At 45.1% G+C, this 22,123-nt stretch overlaps 1 protein-coding gene across 1 annotated transcript in view; it reads right to left on the reverse strand.

The window, feature by feature from the left end:
- Positions 1-22,123, reverse strand: part of ASIC4 (acid sensing ion channel subunit family member 4) — a 471,815-nt gene that overhangs the window by 109,146 nt on the left and 340,546 nt on the right. The window lies entirely within an intron of this gene.

The following is a 22,123-nucleotide window of genomic DNA, read 5'->3' on the forward strand; positions in this document are numbered from 1 at the left end:
TAAACAAGACATTATATACTGGAGGAGGTTCAGCACCATGGACAGTATATTACCAACAAGACATTATATACTGGTGAATAGTGATGGACGAACTTCCGACGGGACGTTTCGCGAACGCGAAATGCGAACGGACCCAAACGTTCGCGAAACAGAACGTTCGCCGCGGGCCCCATTGACTTCAATGGGAGGCGAACTTTGCAAACCTTCATGTCGAATTTGCGGCCACGTGGTAATTATTAGGGGGTAAAACGTAGTCCCACCATCTGGACAATGACATAATACATGTATGAGGTGAATTTGGGATCGATAACTACAAGCATTTTTATTTTATTTGGGAAATTGTTCTAACAATTCAGGACTATGGAGCTAATGAAGGCAATGGAGGAGAGGGAAGGTCAGGGACCAGGGTAGGCAAAGAAGAGGGTGCAGGAGATGATCACCAGCAGCGTGACATACCGGAATGACACATGCACCGTGATAGAGGCATCTGACAGCAGCACCGTAATACAGAGCACTGACAGCAGCACCGTGACATACAGCGCTGACAGCAGCACCGTGACATACAGCGCTGACAGCAGCACCGTGACATACAGCGCTGACAGCAGCACCGTGACATACAGCGCTGACAGCAGCACCGTGACATACAGCGCTGACAGCAGCACCGTGACATACAGCGCTGACAGCAGCACCGTGACATACAGCGCTGACAGCAGCACCGTGACATACAGCGCTGACAGCAGCACCGTGACATACAGCGCTGACAGCAGCACCGTGACATACAGCACTGACAGCAGCACCGTAAGCAGCCCCAGGAGGAAGTCAGCACAGCACAGGGATGGTGTGATCCCCTCATAATAAGAACCCCCAGGAGGAAGTCAGCACAGCACAGGGATAGTGTGATCCCTTCATAATAAGAACCCCCAGGAGGAAGTCAGCACAGCACAGGGATATCATAAGCAGCCCCAGTAGAAATATGACACCGCTCAACCTCTTCAAAGAGGAGGGTAGGGGCATATAGTACGGTGTGCTTTTTTGGGTCAAGGAAGTGAGCCAAATGAATTAAGAAGGTCTGTGTGCTTGATTAAAAAAATAGTTTATAGACATATACATGGTCTACTGGTCACATGTGTTGAATTCCTCCGAGATCCATGCCTCATTCATTTTTAGAAATGTGAGGTAGTTAACACTGTGGTGAGCTAGGCGAGTACGCTTATCGGTCACAATCCCCCCTGCTGCGCTGAACGTCCTTTCGGACAGGACACTGGATGAGGGGCAAGCCAACAGTTCGATTGCAAATTGGGCAAGCTCTGGCCAGAGGTCAAGCCTGCCCACCCAGTAGTCTAGGGGTTCATCACTCCTCAGAGCGTCCACATCGGCCGTTAACCCAATGTAGTCGGACACCTGACGGTCTAGGCGTTCCCTGATGCTGGATCCGGATGACACCTGTCGATGGGTCGGCTGAAAGAATGACCTCATATCCGAAGTCACCAACACATCTTCAAACCGGCCTCTTCTTGCAGGCGCTGTTGGATTGGTACCCGCAAATCCTTCTCTGGGAGTGGGAATTGCTCCTCTGCCAGCGCACGCAAAAGCAGAATGCAGCATTTCTCGAAGCAAGGCCTGGAAGTGCTGCATTCTGACAGCCCTCTGCGACGGCGGTAACATTTCCGCCATTTTGTGTTTGTACCGGGGGTCTAAGTACGTTGCCACCCAGTACTGGTCCTTGACCCTCATGCTTTTTATACGGGGGTCCCTATTAAAACACTGGAGCATGAAGGCCCCCATTTGCACTAAAGTGGAAGCGGTGTGGTGGCCTGGCTCCTGCTCATCATCCAGGATAATGTCGTCCTCTTCATTCTCCTCTCCCCATCCACGCACAACAGGGATCCCAGAAAGGTTTAAAGCATGCTCTTCTTGCTCCTGCTCATCCGCCCCGGCACCATCCTCCTCTGACTCCTCATCAGACTCCTGTTGTTGACTTGTCTCAGATAGAGTAGCCCCCCCTGGGAATTCATCCAGCATTGCGACTTCCTCATCTTCCCGCTCCTGCTCCTCCACAGCCTGATCAATGACACGACGCAATGCACGCTCCAGAAAGAAGGCATAAGGTACCATGTCACTGATGGCGCCATGGCTGCGACTGACCAGTTTGGTGATCTCCTCAAATGGCCGCAGAAGTCTGCATGTGTCGCGCATGAGCAGCCACTGGCGCGGTGAAAAAAAACCCAGCTCCCCAGAACCGTTTCTTTCGCAGAGTTCATACAGGTAGACGTTAACTGCACGTTTCTGCTGGAGCAGCCTATCAAGCATATAGAAGGTTGAGTTCCATCGCGTCGGGCAATCGCAAATAAGACGTCTGACCGGCAGATGGTGTCGCCGCTGAATGTCAGCAAGGCGAGCCATGGCCGTGTAAGATCTTCTGAAATGGGCCGAGATTTTCCTTGCCTGCCGCAAGATGTCCTGGACCCCAGGGTATTTGACAAGGAATCGCTGCACGACCAAGTTTAAGACGTGTGCCATGCACGGCACGTGCGTGATTTTGCCCTGTTTCAATGCGCTAAGCAGATTGGCACCGTTGTCACACACCACTTTACCAACTGTCAAATTGAGCGGTGTTAGCCACTCATCTGCCTGTGAACGCAAAGCTGAAAGGAGTGCCGGGCCAGTGTGGCTCTTTGCTTCCAGGCACAACAGACGCAGCACGGCATGGCAACGTCTCACCTGGCATGTGGAATAGGTTCTGGGGAGCTTGGGCGGTGCAGTGGAAGAGACGCTAGCAGCGGAAAAGGAGGAGGCAGCTGAGGAGGAGAGGGAGGAGGATGGAGTAGGAGGAGGAGAAGAAGAGTCAGGCCTGCATGCAATCCGTGGCGGTAAAACCAAATCTACACGGGTGCCACGGGTTACATGCTTGACGGCCGTCAGAAGGTTCACCCAGTGGGCAGTAAAACTGATATACCTTCCCTGCCCGTGTTTGCTAGACCACGTGTCTGTGGTCAGATGTATCTTGGCACCGACACTGTGTGCCAGAGATACATTCACTTGCCGCTGAACATGGCCATATAGCTCTGGGATGCCCTTCTCTGAGAAATACTTCCTTCCTGGGACCTTCCATTGTGGTGTTCCAATGGCCACAAATTTGCGAAAGGCCTCCGAGTCCACCAGTTTATATGGCAGTAGTTGGCGGGCTATGAGTTCTGACAAGCCAGCCGCCAACCGTTGGGCAAGAGGGTTATCCGGCATCATCATTTTTTTACGCTCAAACATTAGGCCCACGGAAGCCTGCCTTTTTGCAGAAAAATGTGAGCTTGGCGTGATGGAAGGTGGAGTGGAGGACAATTGTGAGGAGAGAGGAGAAGGAGAAGTAGAAGACGAGGCTGGACGGTGAGAGCCTGCAGTGTGGCTTTGTGTGTTCCGTTGCTCCCACTGGGCTCGGTGATGGCTGCTCATGTGCCTTCTTAAGGCGGTCGTCCCTAGGTGAGTATTGGGCTTACCGCGACTAACGCGTTGACTGCAAAGATTGCAGATGGCAACGCTATTGTCAGCAGCGGACACGTTAAAAAAAGCCCACACTGCGGAGCCATGTGCCGGTGTCCTGGGAGCGCCAGATGTGACCGTACATGGTCGATGACTCGCTCCTGATACATTTGCAGTCTGCTTTGTCCCTGCTGTGCAATGTAAGTCATTGCTGCTTCTCCTCCCTATCTGCTGGTCCATATCTCCCTCTGAACTCCCCTCCTCTTCCTCTCTTGTGGGCACCCACGTGACATCACTAGACACGTCATCATCAACGTCACCTTCCCCACCGCTATAAGTAGAGATCTCGGAGTAGGCAGCAACACCGGGGACCAACCTCCTCCTTGGGCTGATCTGGGTACTGGCGTCAGACTGCTGAGTAGCGCTTGTTGCTACCTCCTCTTCCTGATCCAATACCAAGAGTGGCTGCGCATCAGAAATGTCCTCTTGATATGGATCGGAAAATAATTCCAGTGACTCAAGCGGAAGGTATGTGGTGGTGGTGGTGGTGGTCGTGTTGTTGGTGGTAGTGTCTTTGGGGGTGCACATAGCAGAGAGTGAAGAAGAGGGTGCAGATCGAGAGGATGAGGAGGGTGCAGAAGAGTAAGGCTGAGCGAGCCACTCAACCAAGTCTGGTGCATCCTTTAAAGTAATTGAACGCACCTTCTGCAACTTCCCACTTTGGCTCAAGCCTGTTGCTCCTGCCCTACCCCTACCACCCCTGCGGAAGGGCCTGCCTCTTCCTCTGCATGTCATTTTTTAAATGACCCTGTGACAAAACTCTTAGTCCCTATACCGCTGAAGGACTGCTGCAGTATAGGTGAGCGGTCAGCAGTGGTGCACGTCAACCCTATCTATTGTGGACCTATAGCGGTCCTTACAGAACAGCAGACTGTACCGCACTCAAGCCTATGTACCGTAGCACCCTATACCAAGTTACCAGTCCTTATAAGAACTTTTGTGGAACAAGCAGGTTGTGTGTTAGTGATTAGCAGACTGTACGTCAGTCCCTATACCGCTGAAGGACTGCTGCAGTATAGGGCAGCGGTCAGCAGTGGTGCACGTCAACCCTATCTATTGTGGACCGATAGCGGTCCTTACAGAACAGCAGACTGTACCGCACTCAAGCCTATGTACCGTAGCACCCTATACCAAGTTACCAGTCCTTATAAGAACTTTTGTGGAACAAGCAGGTTGTGTGTTAGTGATTAGCAGACTGTACGTCAGTCCCTATACCGCTGAAGGACTGCTGCAGTATAGGTGAGCGGTCAGCAGTGGTGCACGTCAACCCTATCTATTGTGGACCGATAGCGGTCCTTACAGAACAGCAGACTGTACCGCACTCAAGCCTATGTACCGTAGCACCCTATACCAAGTTACCAGTCCTTATAAGAACTTTTGTGGACCAAGCAGGTTGTGTATTAGTGTTTAGCAGACTGTACGTCAGTCCCTATACCGCTGAAGGACTGCTGCAGTATAGGGCAGCGGTCAGCAGTGGTGCACGTCAACCCTATCTATTGTGGACCGATAGCGGTCCTTACAGAACAGCAGACTGTACCGCACTCAAGCCTATGTACCGTAGCACCCTATACCAAGTTACCAGTCCTTATAAGAACTTTTGTGGAACAAGCAGGTTGTGTGTTAGTGATTAGCAGACTGTACGTCAGTCCCTATACCGCTGAAGGACTGCTGCAGTATAGGGCAGCGGTCAGCAGTGGTGCACGTCAACCCTATCTATTGTGGACCGATAGCGGTCCTTACAGAACAGCAGACTGTACCGCACTCAAGCCTATGTACCGTAGCACCCTATACCAAGTTACCAGTCCTTATAAGAACTTTTGTGGAACAAGCAGGTTGTGTGTTAGTGATTAGCAGACTGTACGTCAGTCCCTATACCGCTGAAGGACTGCTGCAGTATAGGTGAGCGGTCAGCAGTGGTGCACGTCAACCCTATCTATTGTGGACCTATAGCGGTCCTTACAGAACAGCAGACTGTACCGCACTCAAGCCTATGTACCGTAGCACCCTATACCAAGTTACCAGTCCTTATAAGAACTTTTGTGGACCAAGCAGGTTGTGTATTAGTGTTTAGCAGACTGTACGTCAGTCCCTATACCGCTGAAGGACTGCTGCAGTATAGGGCAGCGGTCAGCAGTGGTGCACGTCAACCCTATCTATTGTGGACCGATAGCGGTCCTTACAGAACAGCAGACTGTACCGCACTCAAGCCTATGTACCGTAGCACCCTATACCAAGTTACCAGTCCTTATAAGAACTTTTGTGGACCAAGCAGGTTGTGTATTAGTGTTTAGCAGACTGTACGTCAGTCCCTATACCGCTGAAGGACTGCTGCAGTATAGGGCAGCGGTCAGCAGTGGTGCACGTCAACCCTATCTATTGTGGACCGATAGCGGTCCTTACAGAACAGCAGACTGTACCGCACTCAAGCCTATGTACCGTAGCACCCTATACCAAGTTACCAGTCCTTATAAGAACTTTTGTGGACCAAGCAGGTTGTGTAGTAGTGTTTAGCAGACTGTACGTCAGTCCCTATACCGCTGAAGGACTGCTGCAGTATAGGGCAGCGGTCAGCAGTGGTGCACGTCAACCCTATCTATTGTGGACCGATAGCGGTCCTTACAGAACAGCAGACTGTACCGCACTCAAGCCTATGTACCGTAGCACCCTATACCAAGTTACCAGTCCTTATAAGAACTTTTGTGGAACAAGCAGGTTGTGTGTTAGTGATTAGCAGACTGTACGTCAGTCCCTATACCGCTGAAGGACTGCTGCAGTATAGGGCAGCGGTCAGCAGTGGTGCACGTCAACCCTATCTATTGTGGACCGATAGCGGTCCTTACAGAACAGCAGACTGTACCGCACTCAAGCCTATGTACCGTAGCACCCTATACCAAGTTACCAGTCCTTATAAGAACTTTTGTGGAACAAGTGAGTTGTGAATGTTTAGCAGACTGCAGCAGAAGGGCAGCAGTCAAGTATAATATCCTTTCTATATTTGGAAGAAAGAATATTATACATGTACAAGCCTATTACTGTACCACTGATACCAGTCCTGAAAAGAACCTTTGTGGAACTAATAATAACAGCAAGTCTTTAAAATTACCCTCACTGCCTGACAACACTGCTTCCTTCCTGTCCCTATACAAATTGGCAAAAAAAGAGAACGATTAGTGGTTACTGGAACAGCTCTTTTGTGGACCTTGATAGTAACAGCTAATGATGATGATGATGATGATGATGATGAAAGACTAATCTGGCTGTCCCTGTAGCATACACCGTCCTTTCCCTTTCTCTAAACTAACAAAAGACACTCAGGCTGCTGCAAGAATCAGCAGCACAGCAAACCTATCAACACCTAACACCTATACCAGTCCTGAAAAGAACTTTTGTGTACCAAATAGCTAGTGGTTTATCTCTCCCTACTCCACACAGGAACCTGTCCCTATCGTAACAGAAGAAAGAATGTAAAATGGCCACCGGATCGGGTGTATTTATAGGTTAGGGGGAATGTACAAGTGTCCATGTGCTGTCATGTCTCAATTGGCTGTCCTGTATCACATGATAAACGTGTCACCAAAGGTTAAAGTTCTTGTATACATTAAACACGTAAGTCCGCCGCGGCGAACGACGGAAAAAGGCGTTCGAACGTGCGGACCGCGAATGTCGGAAATTCGCCGCGAAACGACCGCCGGGCGAACCGTTCGGCCATCACTACTGGTGAAGGTTCAGCACCATGGACAGAATATTACTAACAGCCTCAAAGGATATGGAGGCAAGGAAGGTAGTTCAGCACCACGGACAGCATCTATATAAAAGAACCCAGGAGAGTAATTCAGTACAGCGAACATCCGTTATCTGAGTGTAAGACAATGGGGCAATGGAAAGCAATTCAGTCCCATGGACAGCATCTTTATAAATGGTCATGGAGACCCCGGAGGAGACATTTATATGTAAATAACATCCATAAAATATGTTAAATGCACATAAAATCATATGGCAAGATTGTTGTTGAAATAAATGGTCTGGCAGCAGGGTGTCTTTAAGGAGTGATAATCTTTATTAATTTTGAACTTTAAACACAGTTTTGGTAAAAAAAAAAAAAAAAACAAAAAAAACAAACACTACCATAATTGTAGATTTTGAACTGATATAAGGAGGAACTCCCTCTATGTATTTTTACCTAGAAGATGAAAGTAACTCAAGCTACAGCAACTTTCTAAGTTGTTCCTGTTTATCTGCAGTCTTTTTTTCCTCTAAAGGCTATTTCTCAGCTCCAGAAGACAGCGGCGGGGTTCCTCTCCTGTACTGAAATAGCTTACTCTGATTTCACTGCACAATGTGCATTAGAAGCTGCAGCAAGTCAGCTAGATCCCATTCCATTTAATGGCTGGAGAAGTGTTTGTAAAGGCAGAAGGTTCTTTTTATCCTAATACATTCATTCTATGCATTAAGATAAAAAGCCATCTGTGTGCAGTAGACCCCCTTCAGCCCCACTAATACTTACTTGAGGTCCCTCTAGATCAGGGGTCTCAAACTGTGGCTCTCCAGCTGTTGCAGAAGTCCCATCATGCCTGTGCCTGTGGGAGTCATGCTTGTAACTGTCAGCCTTGCAATGCCTCATGGGACTTGTAGTTTCACAACAGCTGGAGGGCTGCCAGTTTGAGACCCCTGCTCTAGATCCAGTGATGTTTCATAGTTTTCATAGTTAGTAAGGTTGAATAAAGACACCAGTCCATCCAGTTCAACCTGAGTGAGTGTCTAAATTGTCCCTGTACATTGCACACTCACATCGGTCCCTAACCTCAAGGTGCCCACAATCCAAGGTCCCCATTCATATACTAGGACCAATTTTGGACAGAAGCCAATTAACCTACCTGCATGTCTTTGGATTGTGGGAGGAAACCGGAGTACCCGGAGGAATCCCACGCAGGCAAAGGGAGAACATGCAACCTCCAGGCAGGTAGTGTCGTGGTTGGGATTTGAGCCAGCGACCCCTCTTATTGCTAGGTGAGAGTGCTAACCACTACACCACTGTGCTTGCCAAGATGTTGTCGAGGTGTTTTGGCCACCTGGGACTCACCTCCTCATTGTCTGAGACAGCAGCATGGCAACATTGGCTCCCACTGCTGTCAATCAAAGTCGGCCATCCAATGAGGTGAGAAAGGGGGCGGGGGCGGGGCAAGGCTGAATGGGCACATGGAGCTGTGACCCGGCTTGGGTGCCCCCATAGCAGGCTGCTTCCTGTGGGGGCACACAACAGGAGGAAGGGACCTGAGAAGTGGAGGGTCCTTCTCTGTGCAAATCCACTTTACAGTGCAGGTAAGTATAACATGTTTGTTATTTTTAACTAAAAAAAAACAAAAAACAAGATTTTACAAAATCTTTACTCCCCACCTAGCTGCCCCCGGCCCACCCCTTCCCTTAATCATGAAGGCTCAGCATCACACATTGGCATTATCTTGGCACGTCTGCATACAAATACAGCCTTCCCAGGCACACCCACTTATCTAGACTAATACCCACCCATCAAGGCATTTTAATCTTTGATCCTCTTAAGAACCAGCCCCCTGCTTGCTTCAGGGCTGGGGACTCTTGAGAGAAGTGCTGAGGCAGGGTGCTGTGATGTTTTCGGGAAACTTTGTAGAGCACCCTACCAGCCCATCTCACCAACCATGATCTGTCTGCATTGCATAGAGAAGCACAGAGACCCAGAGATGACATCATTGGGTCTAGATTAGAATAAAGTATGTAATAAAAATGGAAAAGTTTTATTGAAAAATGTTATTAGCATGTTGATGGGGGAAGATGAATCAGGAAAGGCAAAATATGAGATTCTTCAGCTTTGAGCACACGATTGGGAGTTTCCATAAATGTTCTCCAAACTTAAACTAATGTTACTGAGGCATCATAATACATTTACCATGAATAGATCTCGGAAACTCTTTATTGACCTAATTTGTTTTTATACCGGCAAATCTATTCTGCTGAGATTTGAATCAACCATCCCTGACCACAATTTGTGGCCTGATTGACCTAATTAATGAGGGGTCCCCATTGTATCAATTAACATACACTATATGGCCAAATATTGTAAGCAGATTAAAGTTTAACTATAACTATAAGTAGGATATGAGAACAGAGGGCATCTTAACCACTTCAATACCGGGCACTTTTACCCCCTTCCTGCCCAGGTCAATTTTCAGCTTTCAGCGCTCTCACACTTTGAATGACAATTGTGCAATCATGCAATATTGTACCCATATGAAATGATTATTTTTTGGAGACAGATAGAGCTTTCTTTTCAGGGGTATTTAGTCACCACTGAGGTAATTAATTTTTGCAAACAAATGAAAAAAGACCACAAATTTTGTAAAAGAATAGTTTCTTAGTTCTGGTTACAAAATGTTGCAAATAAGTCATCTTTCTTCATTACTGATGTACACTGATGAGGCGGCACTGATGGACACTGACAGGCTGCACTGATGAGTCTGCACTGATGAGACAGCACTGATGGACAATGACAGGCTGCATTGATGAGTCTGCACTGATGAGACAGCACTGATGGACACTGACAGGCTGCACTGATGAGTCTGCACTGATGAGACAGCGCTGATGGACAATGACAGGCTGCACTGATGAGTCTGCACTGATGAGACAGCACTGATGGACACTGATAGGCTGCATTGATGGGCACTGATAGGCTGCACTGATGGGCACTGATAGGCGCTGATGATGCTGCACTGATGAGGCTGCAGTGATGTGCATTGATGGGCAATGATGAGGCTGCACTGATAAGCGGTACTGACGAGGCAGAAATAATAGGCACTGTAAGGTGTAGATCAGTGTAGCTTATCTGTGCAGCTTATCAGTCCTGCATAAGCTGCCCTGATGGACATTGATAATATACACTGATATATACTGCTGGGCACTGATGGGGCTGCACTGATAATCAGGGCACTGATGACAGTCTTGCCTGTTAACGGGACTCCTTTCCTCACACAGACACAGCGTGGGAGGAAGGGACTTTAAACAGATAGCCTGTTTACATGTAACCAGCTGTGATTGGACACAGCTAATCACTCGGTAAAGAGCTACTGTAATTGTCCCTTTACTGCGATCTGTGATCAGCTGTATCCAAAGAATGCGCACCCCAGGGTGTCCTAGAACACCTTTTGGATGAGTTATAGCAGAGACTGCGAGCCAGGCCTTCTTGTCCAACATCAGTGTCTGACCTCACAAATGCCCTTCTGGAAGAATGGTCAAACATTCCCATAGACACACTACTAAACCTTGTGGACGGCCTTCCCAGAAGAGTTGAAGCTGTTATAGCTGCAAAGGGTGGACCAACTCAATATTGAACCCTACGGACTAATGCCACGTACACGCAATCAGATTTTCTGACGGGAAATGTTGGATGTCAGCTTGTTGGCGGTAATTCCGTGTGTACGCTCCATCGGACATTTGTTGTGGGACTTTCTGCCAACTGTTGGCTAGCATGATCTCAAATTTTCTCCCAACAAATGTGTGTTGTCGGACTTTCCGATCGTGTGTACACAAGTCCGTTGGACAAAAGTCCAAAGTCCAAACACGCATGCTCGGAATCAAGTACGAGATGGAAGCGTAATGGAGACATCACATACGTCTTGTACGTCACTACGTTCGCCAGCATTTGTGTGACCGTGTGTATGCAAGACAAGTTGAAGCCAACACCCTTCAAACAAAATTCCATGGTTTTGGAATTTTTGGATTTTGTTGACGGAAAGTCCGATCGATTATACAAGGCTTTAGACTGGGATGCCAATAAAATTCATATGTGTGAAGGCAAGTGTCCCGATACTTTTGACAATATAGTGCATATATTTTTTTTTTACCAACCTTTGCTGTGGAAGGCATTGCTGTAGGCAAACTGACATTTAGCCTAGGTTCACATTGATGCGATTTGGCATGCGATTTAACATGTCAAATCACATGCCAAATCAGTGGCTAGTGCCGGAGTGGCATTTGCGGCGCCAAACCGTTTCCCAAAAGTAGTTTCTGTACTACTTTTGGCGACATTGGGGTGCGATTTGAATGTAAATCGCTCCCCCAAAGTTGGACGGATATGTGGGAATGAAATTGTACGAGTTCAGCTTTTATACAGGGACGGTTTTTAAAGTGGTTGTAAACCCTTTACTACCTTTATACTGCAGGCAAGCCTATAATTAGGCTTACCTGTAGCTACACTGGATATCTCCTAAACCTGCACGGTTTAGGAGAAATCCCTGTATTTGCATGTGCCGATGACATCGGCACATGCGCACTTAAGCAAACTGAAGCAGCAAAACGTACGTGCCGTTGCTTCAGTGAGTGTGCCGTTACCGGTGGCTCCGCAAACATACACGGGAGTGACGTCATCACCGCTCCAGCCAAACACAGCACCGGATCCGTGATACCCTGAAGTAACCCCCGGGAGAGATGTCGACTGCTGGAGTGGTGAACGAGGACAGCTGCGGGGGCTTCGATCTCAGGTAAGTAATTCATAATGAGCTAGTATGCTATGCATACTAGCTCATTAGGCCTTTGTCTTGCAGGTTTTTTATTTATTTTTTTTTTTTTTAAGGGTTTATAGCCACTTTAAGATTTTTAAATGTTATTTTTGATAGTAAGGGTGGAGTTCTTCTTTAAAAAGTCGTGCTGTGCTTGTCCCAGAAGCGCTTTGATGTGATCTTTTACATAAGCCAATATAATTGAAACATTGTATTCTTTTAATAATGTATCTGTACCCTGGAATCATTCGGATGCTCCCACTGCTCTAACAGCAGCTACAATGTTATAATGAGTTAGACTGCCCGGGCAATGAATATATAGCACCAGAATAAACTTGTAATCATTTGTAAAGAAAAAGAAACTGTACCCTGAAGGCAAATTATACCAGGAGAGACACTAAAGCAAAAACAACAGAAGCAAAACTATAAACAAAAGGTAACAAAAAAGGAAGCAGATGAGGATCCAATTAAAGCGTGTCTATTGTCAGAAATAAATACTATATTCATTTCCACATTACATTCCAATTATTTCTAGTCTACTCCCCTTAGTCTGAATGATCTTGAAGTTTGCAAATTGATGTGGCACCCTCCTTGTTGGAATGTTAGGCAAATTCGTTTTTAGGCTCCTCTGTAATCGGTGGAGCAGTAGTTGTTTGCTTTGGGCTGTTCTGTGTTTCACTGGATGCAGGTTTGGTTGTTTCCCCTGTATTCTAGAGTAGGGATGAGCCGAACACCCCCTGGTTCGGTTAGCACCAGAACCTTCGAACGGACCTAAAATTCGTACGAACTTTAGAACCCTATTAAAGTCTATGGGACTTGAACGTTCGAAATCAAAAGTGATAATTTTAAAGGCTAATATGCAAGATATGCAACAGACAACACCAGCAATAAGGGGCATCTTCAGGTGTATACTGTGCTGGAGGCACACAACACCCACTTTAACTCCTGCAGATGCCTGTATTAGAGAACACCAGCAATAAAGGGTAGATACAGGTGTATACTGTGCTGGAGGCACACAACACCCACTAATGAAGTCACGTGATGTGATGCCACGCGTAGGGACAGGAAGGACGCCCTCTGCTGCTGCATAGAGATACGAGTTCGCTACTAGTTTTTAAACTGATATTTTATGAATGAAAAATTGTGAGTACCTTGTGTAATTTTCTTTAATAAACTGGTTATCATTCAAAATGACTACACTATGGTACCCCTCTTTTATTAATTTACTATGGTCCCCTGGAGCTCCAAACACATTGGAAAGGAGAAGTTTTAACCTGGTGGGAAGAACCTTAAAGAGACCTCCAGCTTAAGCATTTTTTGCCTTACCATAAGGTAAGGGGCCACTGCCCACCTGAGTGTATGGTGGTCACGAAAAAAGGAATCCACTGGGAAGCGGTGTTTCTCCAATCAGATTGCACAGTTACAACAAAAATACGAGCACCTTGAGGAACTATATATATATATATATATATATATATATATATATATATATATATATACTGTTGAAGTGCCCTCACTGTTCCCTCCCATCACCTGGGTGTTCACATATGAACTTGGCTCTGTAGTGTGTTTATTATTTTGATACTTATGCACTTTTGCTTTCACATATGTTGCTTTAGAGTCTCTTTAGCGTATCGGTACCTAATCTTTATTGCACTTAGCACTTTTGGAATTGTGTGTTTTTTTTAAAAAAAAGCTTAACATACTTATCTAGTGGCTCTGTAGGGTATTTACTTTTATCTTTTTTTTTTCCCACACTATGTTTTGGTCTACCTTATGAAATTCACGTTTGTTAATTTATTGCATTTAGCACTTCTCAACGAGTTAAACCTTATATACCTGATTTAGAGGCTCTGTAGGGTATTTATTTTTTGTTTAGAAACAGATTTTATAATTTTATCATTTTTTCTCACATCATGTTTATTCTATCTTATGATAAGCACGTTTATTAATCTATTTTGGTCACCTGATTTCACTTTTATTTTAAATTAAGTTTTATACATTGCACCAAGAGACATGTAGTTGTTATTTATTTACCCTGGTTTTATTAGCACATAGCACTTTTTTGCTTGCTGGGTCTGCTGAAGGTGACGGAGCTAAGCTTATATTTCCATTCTGGTGCATGTTTAGTCAGCTGACTATAGCTGGCTCTGCAGTGCGTTTACTTTTCTGAGAATTCTTCTGACTATATTGTTCGTATTGGTGTACCACGATTACACTGAACTTACCTTTTCTGGTGGAACAAGTATTATATTTCTTGTGTGGGGTCTAGGTGCAGGCCCCCCTGTAGTGCGTTTACTAATTAAAAAAAAAAAATCTTTACATTTTTTTTAATAGCCTGGGTTTATTTCAGTGTCTGATAATTTATATAAATATAACTATATCATATGCACTTCTAGCTAGAGGGGAAGAGTTTCATATTGTGTTAAGGGATAATACCCCTCCCCCATATCTTTGAGTGAGAAATACCTCTCCCACTCATATTTGTTGAGTGAGAAATATAGGGAACTATCCCCTCCCGTGTAATACCTTAAACCAGAACAGCGCGACACCAATCTACCCTCACGTTATAACTAAGTGGATTTGGTTTGATCCATCTCGGTGAACGCAGCAGTTCCTCGATCTATCTCATAATAGTGGCAGCGCAGGAATAACTACCCTATTATTACTCAATCTAGCTAATTTCCCCAGCATAGAGCCCGCTCAGGAAGGCTTGGCAAAGTGAAGTGTCCTCCTGAAGTTATTCAATAAATCTTGAGTATCCCATATCACCCTACACTTGAGTATCCCATATCACCCTACACTTGAGTATCCCATATCACCCTACACTTGAATATTCCATATCACCCTACATTTGAGTATCCCATATCACCCTACATTTGAGTATCCCATATCACCCTACACTTGAGTATCCCATATCACCCTACACTTGAGTATCCCATATCACCCTACACTTGAGTATCCCATATCACCCTACACTTGAGTATCCCATATCACCCTACACTTGAGTATCCCATATCACCCTACACTTGAGTATCCCATATCACCCTACACTTGAGTATCCCATATCACCCTACACTTGAGTATCCCATATCACCCTATATCCCCCAGATTGAGCCAGAGTGAGTGAACTATTGCTGTGTGCCTGGCTGCCTCTGAACTGCTTAAATTACAACGGCACATTTCCTTCCTTAAGTACCATGCATTGTGGCCACTATGCCTTGTAAATAGGCACGGCTGTGTCACACATTTCACAGAGCCCGCCTTATGATCTACAGAGGTGCTGAGAGGAGGAGTTTATGGAGGCGGAGTCAGTACAGGAATCACTGCTTGCAGGCAGCGAGATACCATGGGATGTGTAGTCCTTAGAAATGGAAGCAAAGCTGAAAAGCATGCAGGGAATCCAGGAAGATGGGGAAAGTGACGGCCAGCAGGCAGTACTCACATGATGAAAGATGTTTTTTCATATAAGTTAAAATTATATTTTGAAATATAACTGTTGTTTGTATTGTTATTACAATTCTGATGTTATAAAATGAAAGTGTGAGCTGTAAACATACATTATATTACCAAAAATATTGGGACACCTGCCTTTACACCCACATGAACTTTAATGGCATCCCAGTCTTAGTCTGTGGGGTTAAATATTGAGTTGGCCCACCCTTTGCAGCTATAACAGCTTCAACTCTTCTGGGAAGGAAGGCTGTCCACAAGGTTTAGGAGTGTGTCTATGGGAATGTTTGACCATTCTTCCAGAAGCGCATTTGTGAGGTCAGGCACTGATGTTGGATGAGAAAGGCTGGCTCACAGTCTCCCCTCTAATTTATCCCAAAGGTGTTCTATCGGGTTGAGGTCAGGACTCTGTGCAGGCCAGTCAAGTTCCTCCACCTCCAAACACGCTCATCCATGTCTTTATGGACCTTTCTTTGTGCACTGGTCCAAATCATTTGGTGGAGGGGGGATTATGGTGTGGGGGTTGTTCTTCAGGGGTTGGACACGGCCCCTTAGTTCCAGTGAAGGGAAATCTTAAAGCGGAGTTCCACCCACTTTTAAATGAAAGACCATCTCTCCACCCCTCGTTTTTGGCTAGTTAAAAAAAAAAATTTTGAACGTATCTTTTTATGAAGTATAGCCTGTACTTATGATCCATCTGGTCCGTGGCACAGGACGTCATGTATGCTTCTTCGGCGTTTCCCCCCCCCCCCCCCCCATGTCTTCTGGGACATATATGTGTCCCAGGAGATAGCCGGCCATTCACAAAGCGCCGCCTTTAATAATAATAATAATTATAGGATAATAATTATAGGAAACAACACAATTGAGCACTGTGTACTGAGATATAAATAATTAGGTATGCGATCGCTTCTGTGCACGAGCACAGAGGAATGGGGACTCTATAATTTTTTTTTCTTATTTATTTTATTTTTACACTGTCCCTTCAATTTATTTTATTTTTTTAACCCTTCTTTCCCATTACAAGGAATGTAAACATCCCTTGTAGTATAAATAAGGGTGACAGGTCCTCTTTATGGAGAGATCCTTGGTCAATAAGACCCCAAATCTCTCCTCTACCTTTTAAAAGCAAAAGATTAACAAAAAAAAAAAATTGACCCTGAAGTGAAGTGATGTCATGATGTCTCTCTGGTCTTCCAAGACAATCAGAGGTGATCTGGTCCCTGGGAACCTCTATGGCCAGCCACACGACCCATTGGATTTTTTCGCTGGTAAAAACGGTAAGCCCGATAAACACCACTCGCTTCTGAAAGCAATCCAGTAGCTAATTAGCTGCTCAGACCACTTTCATGAGAAAGCCAGTCGACAGCTGAAAAGAAAAATCCTGGGGTTAAGGCTGACAGCTTCAGTGATAATCCCCGGTAAACCACTTGCATACTGCAACGAATTGTGGTCGGCAATTGGTTAAAGTCTGATAAGAAAATTGGTATGTCTCAGGTATGAACTATGCATACTTACATGGCTCCCAACTGTCCCTGATTTCAAGGGACTGTCCCTGATTTGGAGCAATGTCCCTCTGTCCCTCTTTCTCCCTCATTTGTCCCTCATTTTGGTCTGATCTATATAGTTGTATATAAAATGCACTTTTTATCTTTCAAAAAGTGTTTCCCAGTGCTAAACCTTTCATCCAAATTCTACATTTCTGCATTTGTAAATTTTAAAAGCCAATATAAAGGAATAGTAGTGGTAAAAAAAAAGCACTTGTGGATTTAATGAACTTTTTTGGGGTTAATTCTCCTTTAAGGGTGTGTGACAGTGGGCGTGTCCTATGCCTACATACGTTTGCTGGTAGGTGTCCCTCATTCCCATCTGAAAATGTTGGGAGGTATGCATAGTGCCAAGCTGGATCAATCAATATAAGTCTGCAATACAGATCATACCTGGAGATCAGCTATAAAAAACATTTAGATCAAAACAGAAAATACACAAAAAACACTTACTAAACTATAAGCATTACGGATTCTATAGTAGACTGAGTGGGAGGTTGTGTATGGTCAGCACTGATGATCTACAGACGGATTGTCAGTGGCGCACACAGCTACAAAGAGGGCAGCAGACTCCAAGGAACGCTCACACGCTTCTTCCCGGATAAATGTGTAAATAGCTCAGTTTTTGAAACATGTAGAGCCATATAAATTGCATTATTCATAGCCAGATCACAGCCATTTAGTGGCATCAGAAAACAACGAATATCATTAATAATTTATAAAGCACCACGCTCAAATTCAGATAAAGATTCAGCATCATTGCGTTATCAGGGAACAATAATTAAAAACACACAAATGTGAACTGACAAGTGTGGAGGAAAGATTCCAACCTTTGCAGAGTCTTGTTTCCAAGGCCAAGAGTGCTATGTGAAACATGCTGGATTTCTAAAGCTGGCAGCAGTACATGTAGCATAGAGGATGAAGTCGGAGGGGTAGAGGTGTCATTCAGAAGGTAGTACACTTAATGGCACCCCAATGCGTCTTTCTAATGCGCAGGCACCAAGGCACCAAAGCGTATGGTAACAAAGTTTAAAAAAGGGTCATATGTTTCTTTTGTGCAAATTTCACATGCAAGGCAAAAAGGATGCACAAAATTGCAAAAAAAAACACATGTGCAAGGTCGCATTTGCAATGGTGTGAATCGAGCCTTACAAAACATAAAGAAATATAATACAGTATAAAGTGGTATACGTATGATTAAAACACCAGAAAAAACAGCAGTGTGGAGGAAGAACTAGCAAAGTGCAACACTGTAGAGAAGCAGGGCCGGTGCTACCACTAGGCAAACTAGGCAGCTGGATTGGGTGCACTGCTGCCTAGGGCACCCGACCACTGGTGTTCCTTCTCTCTTCAGCAGGCAGCCGCCACTCCGTTCGCACATAGTGTCAGAGGTGCAGCGGAGAACTGTGTCTGTGTCCCGATTCCCAAATGAATGGAAGCAAACAAACATTCATCGATGCACACTAGTATTCTGCATTTGATGGGCGCTGGTGAGGCTGCATTGATGGGCGCTGGTGAGGCTGCATTTGATGGGCGCTGGTAGGACTGCATTTGATGGGCGCTCATGAGACTGCATTGGTGGGTGCTGGTGAAGGTGCATTTGATGGGCACTGGTGGGGCTACATTTGATGGGCACTGGTAGGACTGCATTTGATGGGCACTCATGAGACTGCATTGGTGGGCGCTGGTGAGGCTGCATTGGTGGGCGCTGTTGAGGCTGCATTTGCTGGGTGCTGGTGGGCTGCATTTGATGGGCAATTCATTAAAAAGGTGGGGTATACATGGGCAGGGCAAAGGGGAGGAGTCAGGGGTGGAGCAAGGAGAGTGGCAAAATGAGGTTGTCAAAAATCCTTGCCCCAGCCCTGTAGAGAAGGCCAAATTGTCAGAGGGCAGAAGGCAGGTAGAAGTGGAATCAGAAAAGAGCAGAAAAGGCTGGTGATGTGGGTGTGAAGGCAGCAGGATCAACTTACAAATGAGGAGCAAACAGAAGCTGGAACTGTAGAGGAGAGGTCAAATGAGGCTGGGACTGCACAGGAGGGGCCAGCAAAGGCTGGTATTGCAGTGGATGGGTCAGCAGAGCCTAGAACTGTAGAGGAGGGTTCAGCAGAGACTGGACCTGTAGAGAAGGGGCCAGTAGAGGCTGGTACTGCAGATGAGGAGCAAGCAGAGATTGGAGCTGTATAGAAATTTCAGCAAAGGCTGGCACTGCAGAGGAGGGGCAAGCATAGGCTGGAACTGTATAGGAGGGGTCAGAAGAAGCTGGAACTGTAGAGGAGGGATAAGCAGAGATTGGAACTGTATAGGAGGGGTCAGTAGAGGCTGGTACTGCAGTGCAGAGGAGGGACATGCAGAGGCTGGAACTGTAAATGAGGGGCCAGCAGAGGAGGGGTGGAGGAGTCAGCAGTAGACACGTGCAATTTGTTTCGTTCCAAATTAGTTTTTCGATGAAATTCAACAAATTTGTTAATTTGAAAATATTTGAATTAACCAAAACCCGTTTAACGAATTTATCCAAAAATGAAAATGAGAAAATTCAGAAATTTTAAAATTTGGAAATTTGAAAATCTGAAAATAAGAACGAAAATCCAAAAATTCTAAAGAATGAAATTCCGAAAATAAGAACGAAAATCCCCAAAATTTTAAAACACGCAAATTCGAAAATCTGAAATAACTAACTAATAATAACTATAACTAACTATTAAATTATAGGTGTTGTAATTTCCTTTCAAATGTGGCTGTAAGTGAACATAGCAAACACGAATTTATGTGAAGTTACGATTTATCCGAAATAACGAATGGCGTATCTAAACGAATAGAACGTAACAAATTAATAATAATAAAAATAACAATAAAAACATTTTTTATTAATAATTCGTTTTTTTTTTTGCATTTTCAAATTTTCGGATTTTCTAATTTAGGAATTGATTTAAAATAACGAATTTCGATCATAACGAATGACCCAAGAAATGAAAACCAAAACCAAAAAAACTAATGAAATGAAAACAAATGAATTGTTCTCAGTGCACATGTCTTGTCTGCAGAGCCGAAAAACTGTAGAGAAGGGACCAGCAGAGACTGGAGCTGTAGAGAAATGTCAGCAAAGGCTGGTACTGCAGAGGAGGGGCAAGCAGAGGCTGGAACTGTATAGGAGGGGTCAGAAGAATCTGGAACTGTAGAGGAGGGATAAGCAGAGGCTGGAACTGTATAGGAGGGGTCAGTAGAGGCTGGTACTGTAGAGGAGGGACAAGCAGAGGCTGGAACTGTAGATGAGGGGCCAGCAGAGGTTGGCATTCCAGTGGAGGGGTCAACAATAGATATGGGCAATTTGTTTAGTTCCAAATTAGTTTTATAACGAAATTCAACAAATTTGGTAATTTGGAAATATTCGAATTAACGAAAACCAGTTTAATGAATTTTTCCGAAAATGAAAATTAGAAAATTGGGAAATTTGAAAATTTCGTAAATTCAAAAATAAGAACGAAAATCCCAAAAATTTTAAAACCCGCAAATTCGAAAATCTGAAATAATAACTAACTAATAATAACTATAACTAACTATTAAATTATAGGTATTGGGATTTCCTTTCAAATGTGGCTGTTAGTAAACGTAGCGAACATAAATGTATCTGAAGCTAAGATTTATCCGAAATAACGAATGACGTATCTAAACGAACGGAACTTAACAAATTAATAGTAATAAAAAAAATAATAAAAACATGTTATTATTGTTATATATTATTATTAATTCGTTCTTATTTTCGCATTTTCAAATTTTCGGATTTTCTAATTTACAAATTCTCTAATTTACGCATTGATTTGAAATAACGAATTTCGATCATAACGAATGGGTCATTATTATTGAATTAAGATTTGTTTTTTGTTTGTTTGTTTTTTTTCGTTTTTCGGGTCGAAAAAACGAAAAAACAAAAAACAAAAAACAAATGAAACTAAAACAAATTAACTTTTCGGCAGTGCACATGTCTAGTCAGCAGAGTCAAAAACTGTAGAGAAGGGACCAGCAGAGACTGGAACTGTAGAGAAAGGGCCAGCAGAGGACAGACCTCCAGAGGTAGATTTCGTGTAGGCTAGTACTACCAAAGAGGCACCATCCAAGGACCATGCAGGATGGAGCAAGCATAAGAAAGCAGCAAGAAGTCAGACAAAGACAGCACCACAAAGAAGAAACAACAAAGGAGAAAACAGAAGTCTAAGCAGAGGAGCCTTATGCCACGTACACACGACTAGTGATGGACGAACTTCCGACGGGACGTTTCGCGAACGCGAAACGCGAACGGACACAAACGTTCGCGAAAACGACCGTTCGCCGCGGGCTCCATTGACTTCAATGGGAGGCGAATTTCGCAAACCTTTAGGTCGAATTTGCGGCCACGGGGTAATTATTAGGGGGTAGCACGTAGTCCCACCACCTGGACAATAGCATAATACATGTATGAGGTGAATTTGGGATCGATAACTACAAGCATTTTTTTTTTATTTGGGAAATTGTTCTGACAATTCAGGACTATGGAGCTAATGAAGGCAATGGAGGAGAGGGAAGGTCAGGGACCAGGGTAGGCAAACAAGAGGGTGCAGGAGATACAGAGCACTGACAGCAGCACCGTAATACAGAGCACTGACATCAGCACCGTGACATACAGCGCTGACAGCAGCTCCGTGACATACAGCGCTGACAGCAGCTCCGTGACATACAGCGCTGACAGCAGCTCCGTGACATACAGCGCTGACAGCAGCTCCGTGACATACAGCGCTGACAGCAGCTCCGTGACATACAGCGCTGACAGCAGCACCGTGACATACAGCGCTGACAGCAGCTCCGTGACATACAGCGCTGACAGCAGCTCCGTGACATACAGCGCTGACAGCAGCTCCGTGACATACAGCACTGACAGCAGCTCCGTGACATACAGCGCTGACAGCAGCTCCGTGACATACAGCGCTGACAGCAGCACCGTGACATACAGCGCTGACAGCAGCTCCGTGACATACAGCGCTGACAGCAGCTCCGTGACATACAGCGCTGACAGCAGCTCCGTGACATACAGCG

This window comes from Lithobates pipiens, unplaced genomic scaffold (assembly GCF_037356315.1).
Source record: "Lithobates pipiens isolate NorthernLeopardFrog02 unplaced genomic scaffold, aLitPip1_a1.2 Scaffold_22, whole genome shotgun sequence".
NCBI lineage: Eukaryota > Metazoa > Chordata > Amphibia > Anura > Ranidae > Lithobates > Lithobates pipiens.